Consider the following 15,003-nt stretch of genomic DNA (forward strand, 5'->3'; position numbering starts at 1 on the left):
TGAGATATGGCACTCGGTTTTCTGAGTAGCTAGTCTAATGGTCTATATTCCAATGTGGTATCAAATGTCATGCGTTGTAGTGTTAAAGGTTAAATTGAGGCGAAACTTGATCGATGGTCTCAAATCGGTCAAGCGTTACACAATTTAGAATGCGAATTGTTCAAAACCCTATTAAAATATTCAAGTGAGTATTATATGAAAGCTGGTTTCACGGACGATTTTTCATAGGTTTTTCATTTTGTTTTTTTTTTACTGCAAGGTGGTGAAATTGCAATATCAATAATTAAATAATCAATAATCGTTGGGTTGTAATTTTCATCTGAACAAGTCACACACAATGTACAATGCGATAAGACAATATCGAACGACACGCAGTTACGATCCTATTTAGACTGACATCCACTTCGGCCTAGAGTAGGGTTGCCATACGTCCGGAATTTCTCGGACATGTCCGGAATTTCACTGTTGAAACTAGCGTCCGGGAGGAATTACTAAAATATGCCAAATGTCCGGAATTTTGACGTAGGCTCATAATTTTTTCGTAAATCAGCATACAACATTATGTTTTGGGAATATTTATGCTGATGCATGATATTTTTCTTGCGCGCGATTTATTATCACATTTATTGATTTCATTATGGAGACTATCATACCCTCGAAAAAACTGCCATAAAATATAAATATAAAAACCTTCATTTACTGGAATAAGCCTAATTGCAATGGCAATTATAGGAGAACGGTATATTCCTAGAGATCGTTAAGGTCGTTTAAATACTTTATTCAGTGATAGTGGTTCAAAACGGGGGGGGGGGTCGCTTGCCTTTATTCTGGAGTTTGCGAATATGTTGAACGTAATCAGCTTCCAAAATAGCCCATGAGTCAATCTGGGCAAAGCTGCTGACTTATTTCAATGAGCTCGTCAAATTTTGATCTGGCCACGGTACATTTTCAAATTGGAGATGGAGTCGTGACCATAAAAGGTTGGAAACCACTGGATAAGGGGTGTTTATAAAGCTCCGTGGTGCGCACCGGCATAAGGCTGATAAACATTCTGATCGGTAGGACATAAACATGACTTAACGATGTGCAATTACGCTCCCTGTATTTTCGAACTCATCATCCTCCATGACCAGCTCTACCATTAACTCTGATCAGATAGTAGTAGTAATATATGGAACGACCAATATTATTGACAGAATTCATTCAAATAATTTAACGACCAGATGCATATAGAAACCATATTCATATAGTAAGACCCCCCACCCATAAGTTGCATCGATTACCCTATAGTGGGGGCTCAAAATCATTGTTTATTTGGGCGGGAAGTATCTGAGGACATGTGCTTTCGGTCCCGGTTACACAACACACAGCCACATACAACTCTGGTCTATGAGCAAAGCTTTGCTAGCGTGACGTCATACCTCATTTTTCAATCCACTAGTGGGCGCTAAGGAGTGTCCGGAATTTGGGTTGCTGAAATATGGTAACCCTAGCCTAGAGTGCCCGATGTAACAGTTCTTTTCGATGTTGAATCTTTTTTGAAGCCACGACCCTTTCTAGTTATTTCCATTCCTTGTGAGTGCTTTCTTTCGTCGGGTCTTTTTATCTCCGTAAGTACGGCGACGACGGGGGAAGAGGAGCGCAGATGAACCTCTAACGGGAATCGGGTCAGGTCCGCCAGATTCGCGGGCGCTTATCGTTACCACTACGCTATCTCCCCCACAGTCTCAAGAGTACACTGTATTTATACATGCAAATGCGTAAGTTCAGAATATGGTATACCGATGGTTCCCATACTTCTTTGACTCAACACACCTTGTTAAGCTCAATTTATATTCATCACTACCCCTGAAGACAATATGTCAAGCTTTAACAACAATGAGAAGGGTTACCCCAGGGTGACCAACACGCGGCCGCATGAGGGCCAAGAGGATATATTTTGCGGTTGCTACCTGATTTGAGATTTCAAAAGAACCCTTAGTATAAGCATTTTGAAATGCGGAAACTGATTTCAGTTTGACCATATCGTTGTTGTTGTTGTTGTTGTTCAAAGTAAGCTATTCTCCTGTGCCCAATATCACTGTTCTTCACAAGCCGATACGGCTTCGACGATCATAATGTCATTCCATTGAGGAAGAATTTGCTGATGTGAATGGGCATTAGGGTTGTTCAACAATAACTATTTTTCCAAATTTGACTCGCTTAATGATAAAATTGTCAGGTTGCCCAAAAACCGCTACACATCATATTTGGGTAATTTCCGACCAGTAATGGCCAATATATTAGCAATTTCATCATCCAATCTCGATCACAGGCCTTTATCAAGATGCAAACACGTGAAAAAAGCATAATTCCCACTTCAGACATGCCTGGAACAAGATGTTTGGTCATACCGAAGTGTCGAAATTTGCCACCATAAATACTATAAATTCAAAAATGGTCGAAATTTCGATTTAAGATTGCACGGCTTCTTAGTGGTCGGCCTTGACGTGTAATGGTTCACCACTTCTAAGACCGAGACGCTTAGAAAACTACTAAGGGGTCCCCAAAAGACCAAGCTTTACGAGGAGATAGCTTTCCAGCAAGTACCGTGTCTAACCCCAAAATCGATTCTTCAGCCCATAGGTGGCCAATTTGCTGCTGTAGAAGGGAAATTATGCAGCCGTCGGCGTTTAATTCGATTAGCATGTGTTGGCGGCCGTCAATATGCAAATTTAATTTACGAATTTACTCCGTAATTATTGAGAGTTTTGAAATATTCGAGAAATTTTCTGCGCGCTACGCGCTGTGCAATGCGAGTTGTTTTTTGATTTTCATATAGTAGAGTCCTTCGTAATCTGATCCCCACAGTACATATGCTTCATCATCACGGAGGAGATTTGTTTCTGTTAGGCCTACGTTTCGGCGAATCCAATATCTTTCTACTATACCGACAATCCTGATGGAAGATCAAGAAATAACAGCATGCAACATAATGGACTAATAACAATTGATCCACCCAAAGATGCAGCATAGAATTAATAACTTCGCTCAGTTTTCGAAGACAACCTCTGCGTCAACTCTATCGGTGAATCTGATCTCATGGGCAGTGAAAGGACAAACATTTGATAGTAATATGTCAAACTATACTGATATTAATGAAGAAATTCACTCATGAATATGATTTTTTTCGCGCGTTGCGCGAAGACAGGACGACTCCCTGTCGCTATTTATTACTATTAGGGCAATGATTCGAGTACTCGAATCTGAATGAAGTATTAATTTTAATGATTCGAGTTGAGTAGTAAAAGGCGATTTTTTCGAGTACTGAAATTATACGCTCCTCGCCATCGCAAGCTAATGTATCAATGAGAATTGTGGTTTTGGTACTATTTGCCACTGTGGCGGCCTTGAAAACTTAATTGGCCTATCGCAGCATACGGAAAATATTGTGCAAAGCCACAAACGCTACTGGAAATAACACATTTACCAAGTCATGATCATCCCGCAACATTGTCACTATAATTGCAACGAAATCAGTATGTTCGAAAAATATCAAAATATCTTTAATGTAATTCATAACAGGCATTATATTATTGGTGGTGGCATAAAAGGTACATATTTGAACTCGGACATATTGTATTCTGCTATGACGTCATAATAAGTGATACTCGATTACTCAACTCGACTTGAAGCATAATTCGTGATTCAGAATCGAATCACTCATGTACTCGAATTTGCACACCCCTGTTCATTACATGGCTCTGCACGATTTCCGAGCGCATAGTAAGCCGATATGAGTAAAGATATTAGTCCGGAGCTCACTCGCGATGAACCATTATGGATACGGACACTTTAACGCGGGTATTTGGCCTCCAGTAAGTTCATTACGACCATATGCACTGGAATGCGGCCAGGCCACATAAGTAATCGAAATGCGGCCGCGAACAGAGAAAAGGTTTGCCACCTCTGCTTTAGTTGCTGAGGAGTGTTGTCAGGTATCGTGCGCAGCTGATAGTTCAAAATAGATTGAAAGTGATGATCGTGATATCTTTTGTTGCATTTGTATTTCTTCAATAACATATTATTTCTTTTGTGGTAACCATGCCCGTCGCCCATGTTAGCGAGCACAGCGTTAAACTGACGTATAGTTATCACAACGCGGTTGTTTAAATGCGTTGCCAATTTTTATCTCGATAGTGAAGTCATGCGGCCGCGGACTCTACGGATTTTGAAAAGTGGCCCGCGACCCGTTTTGAGTTAGCGACCCCTGGGCTACCCGTTACTCCCGTCGTTTACCAGTGCCGATGTTGAATTTCCTTACTTTGACATCCAGAGCACTATCGGTAAAGTTTCTGCTCTTTATCAAAATAATGTTACTCTGAATGTCAAAGTTGAGGAATTTAGCAACGGACGGGTTAACGGCGGAAGCAATAAGTAGCTATTCTCATTGATATATGCTCAAGGAACAGCTCTTGGTTTCAAATAGGTTGTTGAAACTTTACATATTGTCTTCAGGGGTAGTGATGAATATAATTTGAGCTCAACAAGGTGTATTGAGTCAAAAAAGTATGGGAACCATCGGTCTGCCATATTCCATACTTACGCATATCCATGCACAAATGCGGCGCAGGCTACTCTTGAGACTGCAATTTCACCACTTTACAGTCGAAAAACCAATATGAAAAACCTATGAAAATCGTCCTTGAAACCAGCTTTCATATGATACCCTACTCGCTTGGATATTTTAATAAGGGTTTGAGTAATTCGCATTCTAAATTGTGCGACGCTTGACCGATTTCAGACCATCTATCAAGTTTCGCCTCAATTTAACCTTTAAGACTACAACGCATGTCATTTAATACCACATGGGAATATAGACCATAAGACTAGCTACTCAGAAAACCGAGTGCCATATCTCAACTGTAATCCAACATCTGTTTACACCTTTTCGAATTTTGCATTGATAATACCTGAATGCTGCAGAGCTACAATGAGCAGAAAATCCTCAATTCTCAAAATGACGTACTTGTGACCCCGGAGTTCAATTTTCCTCAAATGAACTTTATTGTGGTCGAAATTAACTCATCTATGCATGTACGGAATTTCAGAAGATCTGTAAATGTGGTGGTTCCAACTTTTTTTCGTCCAGGTGGGGAATGGCCCAATTACAAATCGGTCAACAACAGTTAACTCATCCGACCCGCCAGACGATTTCATCCGGCCTGCGAAGCAATTTTGAGTAGATTGAAGAATTCTTATATTTTCCAGCATATTTGATAAGAATGCCGAGATTTTTTGCTGAAAATACTTCCATGTTCATAGGCCCCATTATAACCACCCGACTACGGCGCTGTGGTTCCACTATAGATACCACTTGTAACAAGTCGGTGAAATATACTTTGAGAGGCCAAAAGAGCACTTTAAGTTCAGAGTTTTATACAAATATGGACCAAAAAGTAGTTATTCACAGAAGCGAAAACGCCAATGCGGAACCGTTATATTCGGTTTACTTAGAAGATATAGTAGTTGCCCAAATATATAATTAAAATATATATGATCGCACTGCTGTGTCACCTTCGACCCAATAGATCCCCAGATGAGAGAAACGGGACTCGCGGTTTAATAATTACATAAAGAAACTCTAACGTCCACGTTTCCAATTGAATGTCTTGTATTCCTCACAATGCATATGAAGGGCTAACGCCAGATTGCGACTAAATCAAAGGGAGCATAGAATATGCCAACTTATATATCGTCGTTAATGCAACTGTTTTAGTGGTTCTTAACTGTATTTAACCGGATAATCATCGTATTTTAGTCAATTCCGTTGTTCGCGAATAAAGGTGTAGCGACTTGCTCCTTTCAAAACACTACGATCCGTGTATAATCGCTACATGCTTCTATGATATTCAAGTGAAAAGCAAGAGAACGAGGTAATATTTTGAAATCATCTGACTGGTCCGGCCCGCGAGTGATTTGAAGGCTGGAATTCGGCCCACACCACTCGAGCGGAGCTGAAAAATTGGTTGAACCGGATTGAACTGTAAAATGAGCAGTGATCATAATATCTTGGACTCATACTCGAGTACAAGACACTATGACTCTGACTCGACCCTCTACTGCAGGGACCGGCAACATACGGCCCGCGGGCGGGAAGTGATGTTGAGTGGTCCGCAGACAGCTTTCTGCCTTAAATGATGATATGGCCGGTGGTCACAGTCTTCCGCAATTCTCCACCATAGACTTACTTACTACGTCAAATTATAGTGACTGTAGGTTATTCTTTCCTTTTTCGTCGGACACATATAATAGTTCTTTGTGTCCGACATGCAGCCAGAGTTCAAAGAACCTGTATACAACTTTGATCGACCACAGATGTGTCATTAGGGTTGCATTTGAAACAAAAATGAATTTAAAACAAACATGTTTCAAACAAGGTCCCTTTTCAAAACATGTTTTTTATTGTGTTTTTTTTCGTTTGTTTTTTGAGCCATGACGCCACGAAATTTCAATTGTGACGTCATAGTGGATTGACATAGACCAGGGGCGGGCAACTTCTCGAGTCGGCGGGCCGGATATAGGAAAATTAAGTACTTAGCGGGCCGGATTGCTGAATCGATACAATATTCGCCCATTTATCCACATTCCACATATACAAGGAATAAATCGCATTTATTGAATACATTTTAACAACAGTAATGTCACTTCAAAGCCATTTCTCGCCGATAATGACGAAGACAATGTGGCTTTGAGAATAGCATTGTCATACAGGCGCCGCCATGTCTGCTTCTATCTGATCAATCAACACACGGTGCAATCCTCAATTAAGATTTCAAGGAGTTCGATAACCCCGGTACCCCTAATTTACCAACACATATATTCGTTAGGGTTGAGTAGGTGACGGGATAGCATCGTTCTTCAACTGTGTGGCCTGAGAAATCTCGATAATGAATTCATTCGGTCCGCGACCTCTACGAAATTTGAAAAGTGTCCCGCGATCCGTTTTGAGTTGGCGATCCCTCGTATAAGCAGTGTTTTCGTCTTACAAAAGCCTGGAAGTGTGCCGTGCTACAAGTCGGCGGTTACAGAATGAAAAATAAGAATTATCAGCCTGGTGTAATTGAGCATTGTAGTCGACAAACACCATGATTACCACAAACGACATTAGGGTTGAGTACATCGCAAATGCCGATAATACAAGTCTTCTCGCTTCAACGAACTTACGCGTAAGCTCCACTCTAGCACGCTGCGCATATACGTATATAATAACATGCACTATGCAGTCACTAAAATTTGACGTTGTAAGCAAGTAGTGGGAAATCTCGGCAGACTAGGGCCGCGGGCCACATTATCATGTAAAACGGAAAACCGTCCGCGGGCCGGACAAAATCCCTTCGCGGGCCGGATCCGGCCCGCGGGCCGTATGTTGCCCACCCCTGACATAGACCATTAAAACTATAGGGTAAATATAGCTCATTTGACGAAATATCTGTACTATTGCTGTTGGACCGACTATTTTGAGGGTTCCAACCATCCCATATCGATATACATCGAGGGATTTATCGGTTGGTAATTGTCCGTAGGCTCAGCTCATAGAACATGTTTTTTGAAAAGTATTTACACAAATATGGCCTAATTTTACTACTAAAAAAGCGCTATTTTGTTTTTTAAAGGCCTTTGTTTAAAACACTGTTCAAAACATGCTTTAAACAAAGTGTTTTAAAACACCGTTTGTTTTAAATGCAACCGTATGCGTCATTGACTTCAACAGTTATTGAAGTACATTACGGTATTAAATTCATTGAATACTGCTTAGTTCTCTATGCTTCAAACTTTAAGTTAACATTAAATACGAAGAATCCTTGTATAGGTGGATAAATAGCCAACGCGTTTAATGTATCGATTCAGGAATCCGGCCCGCCAAGTACTTGGGAGGAGTTAGCGGCCTCTGCTCTACTAGCTGATTTGGACTCGGACTTGATTCGGTGGGGAATTGAAATGACTCAACTTGACTCGAGTCAAAACTGCAAAAGTGAGATTGACTTGCAATTCGGCACCTTGTGACTTGGTTACAGCCCTGGATCACCCTCACTCGAATATCTTCATTTTCAGACACCATATTCCACCAAATGATGCCGCCAGGAAGGGCAATCCTAACATTGAGCCTGTTTAGCGCAGCTCTTGTTGCAACGTATTATTTCAATATGAAAGTCACCGTTAAATTTCCTTCAGTTGTTAAAATGCAACCAGATGGACAAGCACAAAATCAAACAATGAAAGCGCATTCAGTTGTAAAAACGCAAACAGGCGGGAATGCACAAAGTGGAATAATGCTTGGAGTTCGACTAATGAAGGAAAAGGGATACTCCAGTTTCACGGCGTCCGTAATAAAAAAATACCACAAAATAAAGAATGAGAGTGTGTATATAGTACGTGACGTCGCGCAACACAGTGATCAATTGCTACAGCAATGGTATGGATCAGATATCCAAGTCGTTGAATCTGATTCGGTTACCGGATTGCTGAAACCTCTCGTTGAAAGTTTTCTTGAAACCGATTACAAGATATTATTCTTAGTCGACAGCGACATGGTGTTTCTCCAAGGCTGGAGGGATTTCATTGCGAAGCACATGATTGAAGGTGACGTACCGTTAATGTCACTGTATCATTCAGCTCGTATGCATGATTATTCGGATGACTGTAAGTTATATATCGGTGATCTTTGTAGAGGAAATTTATCTTCTACGCTTGGAATAGCCATGTCAAAGGAAATGGGAAAATCCATCGTATCCCAATATTCGGACTTGTTACAAAAGCATGAGTGGAACAGGATAGCAGAGAAAAATAATGTAACGGCACTTTATCCGAGAAAATCTCTTGTGATGAAAATCGGCCAAGTGAAACAGGATGAAAAGTATTGCGGAGTAAACGAAGTGGCTTATGGATTTCAAGTATGCGGACTTCCTCAATGGATCCAAAATGGAATTGAGTTCTATTTTGATCGCTGTACCAACCCAGAGGAATTTTATACTCCAGGAAAGTCTTTGGCTAAAATAAATAACGAACGACGCTTGTGGGTGCGACCCGCGATTTCCTACAGTCTGTACGGCAGTAAAACAAGATACACGGATGGAGCGATAGAGAACTCTAAACGTGTGTTCAGTATTTATCCTGGATGGAAGGTCTGGATTTATATCGATAATTCAGTCCCAAAACACGTCACTGAGCTACTGTGCGAGAACAGCGTCAAATTTCTAGATATGACAGGCACCGACATCATAAACCAAATGTCCTGGCGATTTCTGATCGCATCCGAGCCTCTAAAAATGTATGCAGTACGGGATATCGATTCTCGATTACTCGACAGAGGCAAAGCCGCGGTGGATGAATGGATAGAATCAGGAAAGAAGTTTCATGTCATGAGAGACCACCCGAATCATTCCAAGTTTCCGATCAGCGGGGGTATGTGGGGAGGCACGGGAGGTTCGATACCAAACATGAAGGAAATGATTCGCGAGTATCGCGGGGGAACTTCCTATTTGACTGACATGAAATTTTTGCAGGATGTAATCTGGGAAATCGCGAAGGAATCAGTATGGGCCCACGACTCATTCTCTTTGCATAAGTTCGGGGAAGATCACCCATTCAATTCACCATGGGATAAAACAAACTTCGTTGGCAGTGTTGACTTTCATTAGTCTACAATTAGATTGTTTTATCTATCTGAGCTTGACTTGACTTTATTAAGCCTTAGAATAAATTGCAACATTTGCCACCAACTTGATGACGGGCGGTCGATACAAGTTCACAACTCACACTCAATCAATAGGTCATATTTTCATGTGCTCAAGACACATACAGATTGTAAAATACACATAATGCGACGTAATTAACAGATAAGGGGGGTGCCGAACGACCAACCAGTTGGGGTCTCTTGAACTGGCATCAACCTCGACCTACTGCCCGATGTCACAGTCTTCTTCGATGTAATTCTTTCTTCGTCGGTCCTTTTTGGAAGCTTGCTCTTTTTCTTTCTTTGGGGCTTTTTTTTCGCCGTCAGAGCAACGACACGGGGGATGTGAGGCCCAGAATAACCTCCGACGGCGGGAATCGATCCCGTGCCGGCTGCTTGGATGGCGTCGAGGCTTACCACCACGCGATTTCCCCAACGCACAGTTACGGAACAACAGACACAAAAATTTCTCTATAAAATTAATGTCCGCTATTAGCTACCGTTCGTGACACTGTGTACTTGTGATTATTACGTCACAGCCACAATATTTTTCGATTTATCGAATTTGGTTAACACGTTAACCGCATTTACTGACGTTCGCTCGAAAGCTTCGAGCGGAATATATTTTGCTGTATGATCATATTGTTTGTTCTATTACAATGTCGTGTACTTCTAAAAGCCTCTATCTATATATCTCAAGAATCGTCGATCCGTTATTTATATTCTGCATCTTCATCAATCAGCTGAACTGTAACTATACATTATATATGTTCGATACATATAACTGCATTATACAGATCTATTGTCCTAGGGCTGTCATACGTCCGGAATGTCCCGGACATGTCCGGAATTTCACTGCTTAAACTGCGTCCGAGAGGAAATGCTGACATAAGCCATAATGTACGGTATTTTGCAGGCTAAGGGAGCTGAAATTATTTTCTCAAATCAACATCAACAATATTTTGTTTCGGGGAAGTTGTTTTGGTGATGATTCATGCTACTTGGGAATTTTTATCCGCGTTGGGCGCGGTTTAGTGTTACATTCATTGCTTTTAGTATGGGTACCCATGTCCTCGCAAAAACTACAATAAAAAATAAATCAAGAGTTCAAGTTCAAGTTTATTCATAAAATTTTATCCTTTCAAAAATTATGAGACTGCGATACAAGGACAGACAGAAAGGTGCCGAAAAGACTTGGAATAGTCTTTGAGATCAGACACCCACCTGGGCCTATAAGAGGCATGCACTTGCACACTGAATGAAAGTTAAAAGAAGATAATATAAAATGATAAGTGACAAAATCAGGTGGCAAGTGACGGAAGGCGAAATCAACGTGTCAGGTCGTGGCCCGGTAGATGTTGAGGGCTGACTATCATTTACTGTAATAAGACTAATTGTAATCGCAATTTTAACAGAGTCGTATTTTCGGTTCTATACTAATACCGAGAAAACCATTACCGAGAATGGACACCACCGATAATGTGCATTGCAGACAAAGGCTAATGCCGAGAATCTAACTTACTGAGATGGACGTTGCCAAGAAATTTGTACCTGAGAATTCGCACAGAGTGTGGTATCGCCGTGATGCACACACACGATCTGTACATATGCATAGAATGACTGCATTGCATACATTCCAAACATACATGCGCGTACTGTGCAGTGTGCATGTGCCACTTCCGAAATACGAATCCGCGAACGCCGATTAACTTATTTCCCCGCGTGGAAGGAATGTATTTTCCAAATACATTGTAAACTAGGTCTTGCTTGCTCCGCCATTTCGCCGTCCAGCTCTCTTAGCTGACGAACACGTGTTTAGTGTTTTTAGTGACGTTTAGTCTTAAAGCATGTCATTGCCCCGTAGGGTTGGCTTTAAAGCAGCTTAACAATATCGGCTGATTGTCTCGAACACTCCACATTCGTGTGATGATGATACCAACAGCGAGATCAAACATATCAAACTTTAGAAACGGAAAAATAAATTCTTTTTCGTGTTGGGATTGGAATGGGATTGGAGTTGTGAGTGATGGATATTAAGGTTGGAAGTTAGTTAGAGTTAGGGTTTTGGTTAGGGAATCCCAATATTAGGGTGGGAGATATTAGGGCTGTGGATGAGGGATATTAGGGTTGTGAGTGGGAGATATTAGGGTTGTGGTGAGGGATATTATAGGGTTTTGAGTAAGAGATATTGGGTATGTGGAGGAGGGATATTAGGGTTATGGTGGGAGATATTAGCGTTGTGGGTAAGGGATACTAGGGTTGTGAGTGGGAGATATAAGGGTTGGAGGATGACGGATGTGCGGGTTGGGGGGATAAAATATAGTATGGTTGGGGGCTGCGGACGTTTGTTCGGGGATTTTATCACCCCTAATCCTAATATACATCATTCACACAACCCTAATATCTGTCATCCCCTAACCCTAATATCACTCACCCACAATCCCAATATCTCTGACCCACAACCCTAATATTGGGATACCCTAACCCCAAACATAATCATAACCCACTTCCAACCTAATGTTCCGTACCCAACGCGAAAAAAAACTGAGGGACGATCATAAATTCCGTTGCTTGACTGGCATGGATATCTCTAATAAGGAAAATCCATCAACCTGCTGTGATTCGCATCTCAATTCGTTTATCTGCTTGAAAGCGTAATGGCAAGCTGTGGCATAATAATAAATTCCATCACTTCACAGGAACCGATATCTGTAATTACTACGGCGATTTGATAACCTAAAAAACGGAAGATTTTGACAGTTTTCGACCTCAAAAACTTAATTTTGACCTCACGTATGCACATTAGGTGTTTTCACACATAGTGTCAAAATTGTACTACTTATCTTCATTTCTGGTTGGAACCGTCTGTCAATACGAAGTAGTTTGGCCTGAAACAGCGTTTTTGACTTAAAAACTGAGAAATTTTGCATGAAAAATCTTTATTTTAACGAAATCTGGCTCTATGAAGAGTTCCAATCGTTACATCACGTATTATGGTAGAAATAATTAAAATTTGTTGTAGTACAACAAAACATACTTTCCTACAATTTCGGGTAGAAAGTGTCTGTCCTTACTAAGTAGCTTGCCAAGAATGGAGAAAGAACGTTCAACAGCAGCAGATGTTGACTGACAACACTGAAGTTGTGCGTACACTGCTGGTGACACACCGTGTTGCGTCATTCTGACACTGTTGCCGACATCTTGTAGTCTTGCTTCTAGGATATTGCGGTACGTTGAGCATATCACCATGTCAACATATTTGTTTCATTTGACCATTTATGATTCACAATGAGCAGACAATGGGCCGTCTACAACGGTAGCCCTATAAAATAGGCTACAAGCTGTGAAATATCAAATGATAAGTTCACCGACAGCGCAAAATCTAGGATACAAACGAAATTTTGACTGGTGACGTCATATTTTGTGATACGATTGTTGATATACAATGTTCTTTCCAATTCTCTACTAGTTAAATAGTATATTCATATTGAAATGAACCCGAATATTTTCGGCTGACACTCGTCAGGGGTAATCGTCAGCAACTAGTAGAGAATTGGAAAGAACATTGTATATCAACAATCGTATCACAAAATATGACGTCACCAGCATGAAATTTCGAATGAGAGAGCGTTCAATGTACTATTTTTAGGTGATACACGAACTCCTTTTGTTGACAGAGTTTTGGTTGGTGTATTTTGATAAAAGTTGATTCCAAGGCACACAAATGGAATTTTGAACGGCCTCGCCCTACGATTCGAAATCGGTCGTCTCGATAATTATTCGCACAAATCGGATTATCCAACAGATGTTTGCCGATGGCAGAATTAATGGCCTTTGATCGATCAGCATCAATCTTAAGTGGATGAGTTAAGGGTGAGCTTTTCACATCGCATGACGCACGTGTTCTGATAAATCTGGGGACATGTTGGTTTATGCGGCCCTGCAGACGTCTTGACGTTCTTCCCACGTAGCCACAATCACAGTGGCACCTATATTCGTACACTACATTACTTTGTTGAAGTGCAGGAAGCACGTCTTTGCGTGTTGAAGGGAGCAGTTGTGTTGTTGTAAAAATCACATTGGTTTTGACTTTGTCGTAACATTTACCGACAGCAGAAATCAATTGTTTTTCAAAGCGGGTGGAAATGGGGCCAATCCAAGGTAGATGGATATAAACATCTTTTATTGTTCGTGCGGGGGGCTCTGTTCGTTTTTCTGCGTTGAATTGCGTTAATTTCCTCTCCATGTCGCGGCTGATGACGTGGCATGAATATTTTCGGCTGACGAGTGTCAGCCGAAAATATTCGGGTTCATTTCAATATGAATATACTATTTAATTGTATATTGAAGTTCTGTACCTCCAAGAAGCTCTTCTCTACTAGTTGCTGACGATTACCCCTGACGAGTGTCAGCCGAAAATATTCGGGTTCATTTCAATATGAATATACTATTCAATTGTATAATTCTTAATTGTTGAAAAGAAAAAATGTGACCCTTATCACCTTATCGATCTAGTGTGCCACGGCAAAAAATAGTACATGACTTCTAACTCTATATGGGTTAGAGAGAGAGAGTCTTTATTTTCATCGAACCAAAATACATAACAAACGGCAGTGATGGTGGTACAGAAAATATGCGTGCACAGTATTCGGTATTAGATAGGAATGATCGATAAGACCGTGAAGGTCATCTAGTCTGATCACACCAGCATCAAACAGGTACACTTGACTCTGAACAGTCTGGCTGTAAAGAAATGTTTAGTTAAAGGAAAATAGAAAAAAAATTAAACAATGGTGGCAAATGATCAATGAAGCAATGTCTGGGCGAGGTAGGGCAACAGTGTTAGTGTAACGACAAGAGGTGATCAAGTAGGGCTTTTTTGAATCTATTATAGGGCAATTCACGGATATGTGGTGGTAATGCATTCCAGATGATAGGTCCCGAGTAGTCGATAGATCTCTTAGTTAGGTTGCTATTGGGTGGGGGTAGGTAGATGTTTCCTTTAGACGAGGATCTCGTGTAATGGGAATGGACATGTTTAGCAGGTATGAAAAAGTCATCAAACACAGGAGGCAGACTATTGGAAAAATATTTGTGAACAACTTTTGATACTTCGAGGCGATATAGTTCATCAACTCGCAAAATTCGATGCTTACGGTAGTAAGGCGATAAATTGGTACGTAAAGGTACAGATGAGATCAGCCGTATCGCACGGTTAGATTATCACAATTCTTTCCAGCGGCACATGCACCATGCCAATCATACTATTCACAATGTGCATTGCACAT

The 15,003-nt window shown here is 40.9% G+C and overlaps 1 long non-coding RNA gene across 1 annotated transcript in view; it reads left to right on the plus strand.

The window, feature by feature from the left end:
- The window catches only part of LOC145438386 (uncharacterized), a 226,414-nt gene that overhangs the window by 148,786 nt on the left and 62,625 nt on the right, over positions 1-15,003 (plus strand). The window lies entirely within an intron of this gene.

Source organism: Botryllus schlosseri, chromosome 4 (genome assembly GCF_051294905.1).
Source record: "Botryllus schlosseri isolate E-star chromosome 4, Bs_hap1, whole genome shotgun sequence".
Lineage (NCBI taxonomy): Eukaryota > Metazoa > Chordata > Ascidiacea > Stolidobranchia > Styelidae > Botryllus > Botryllus schlosseri.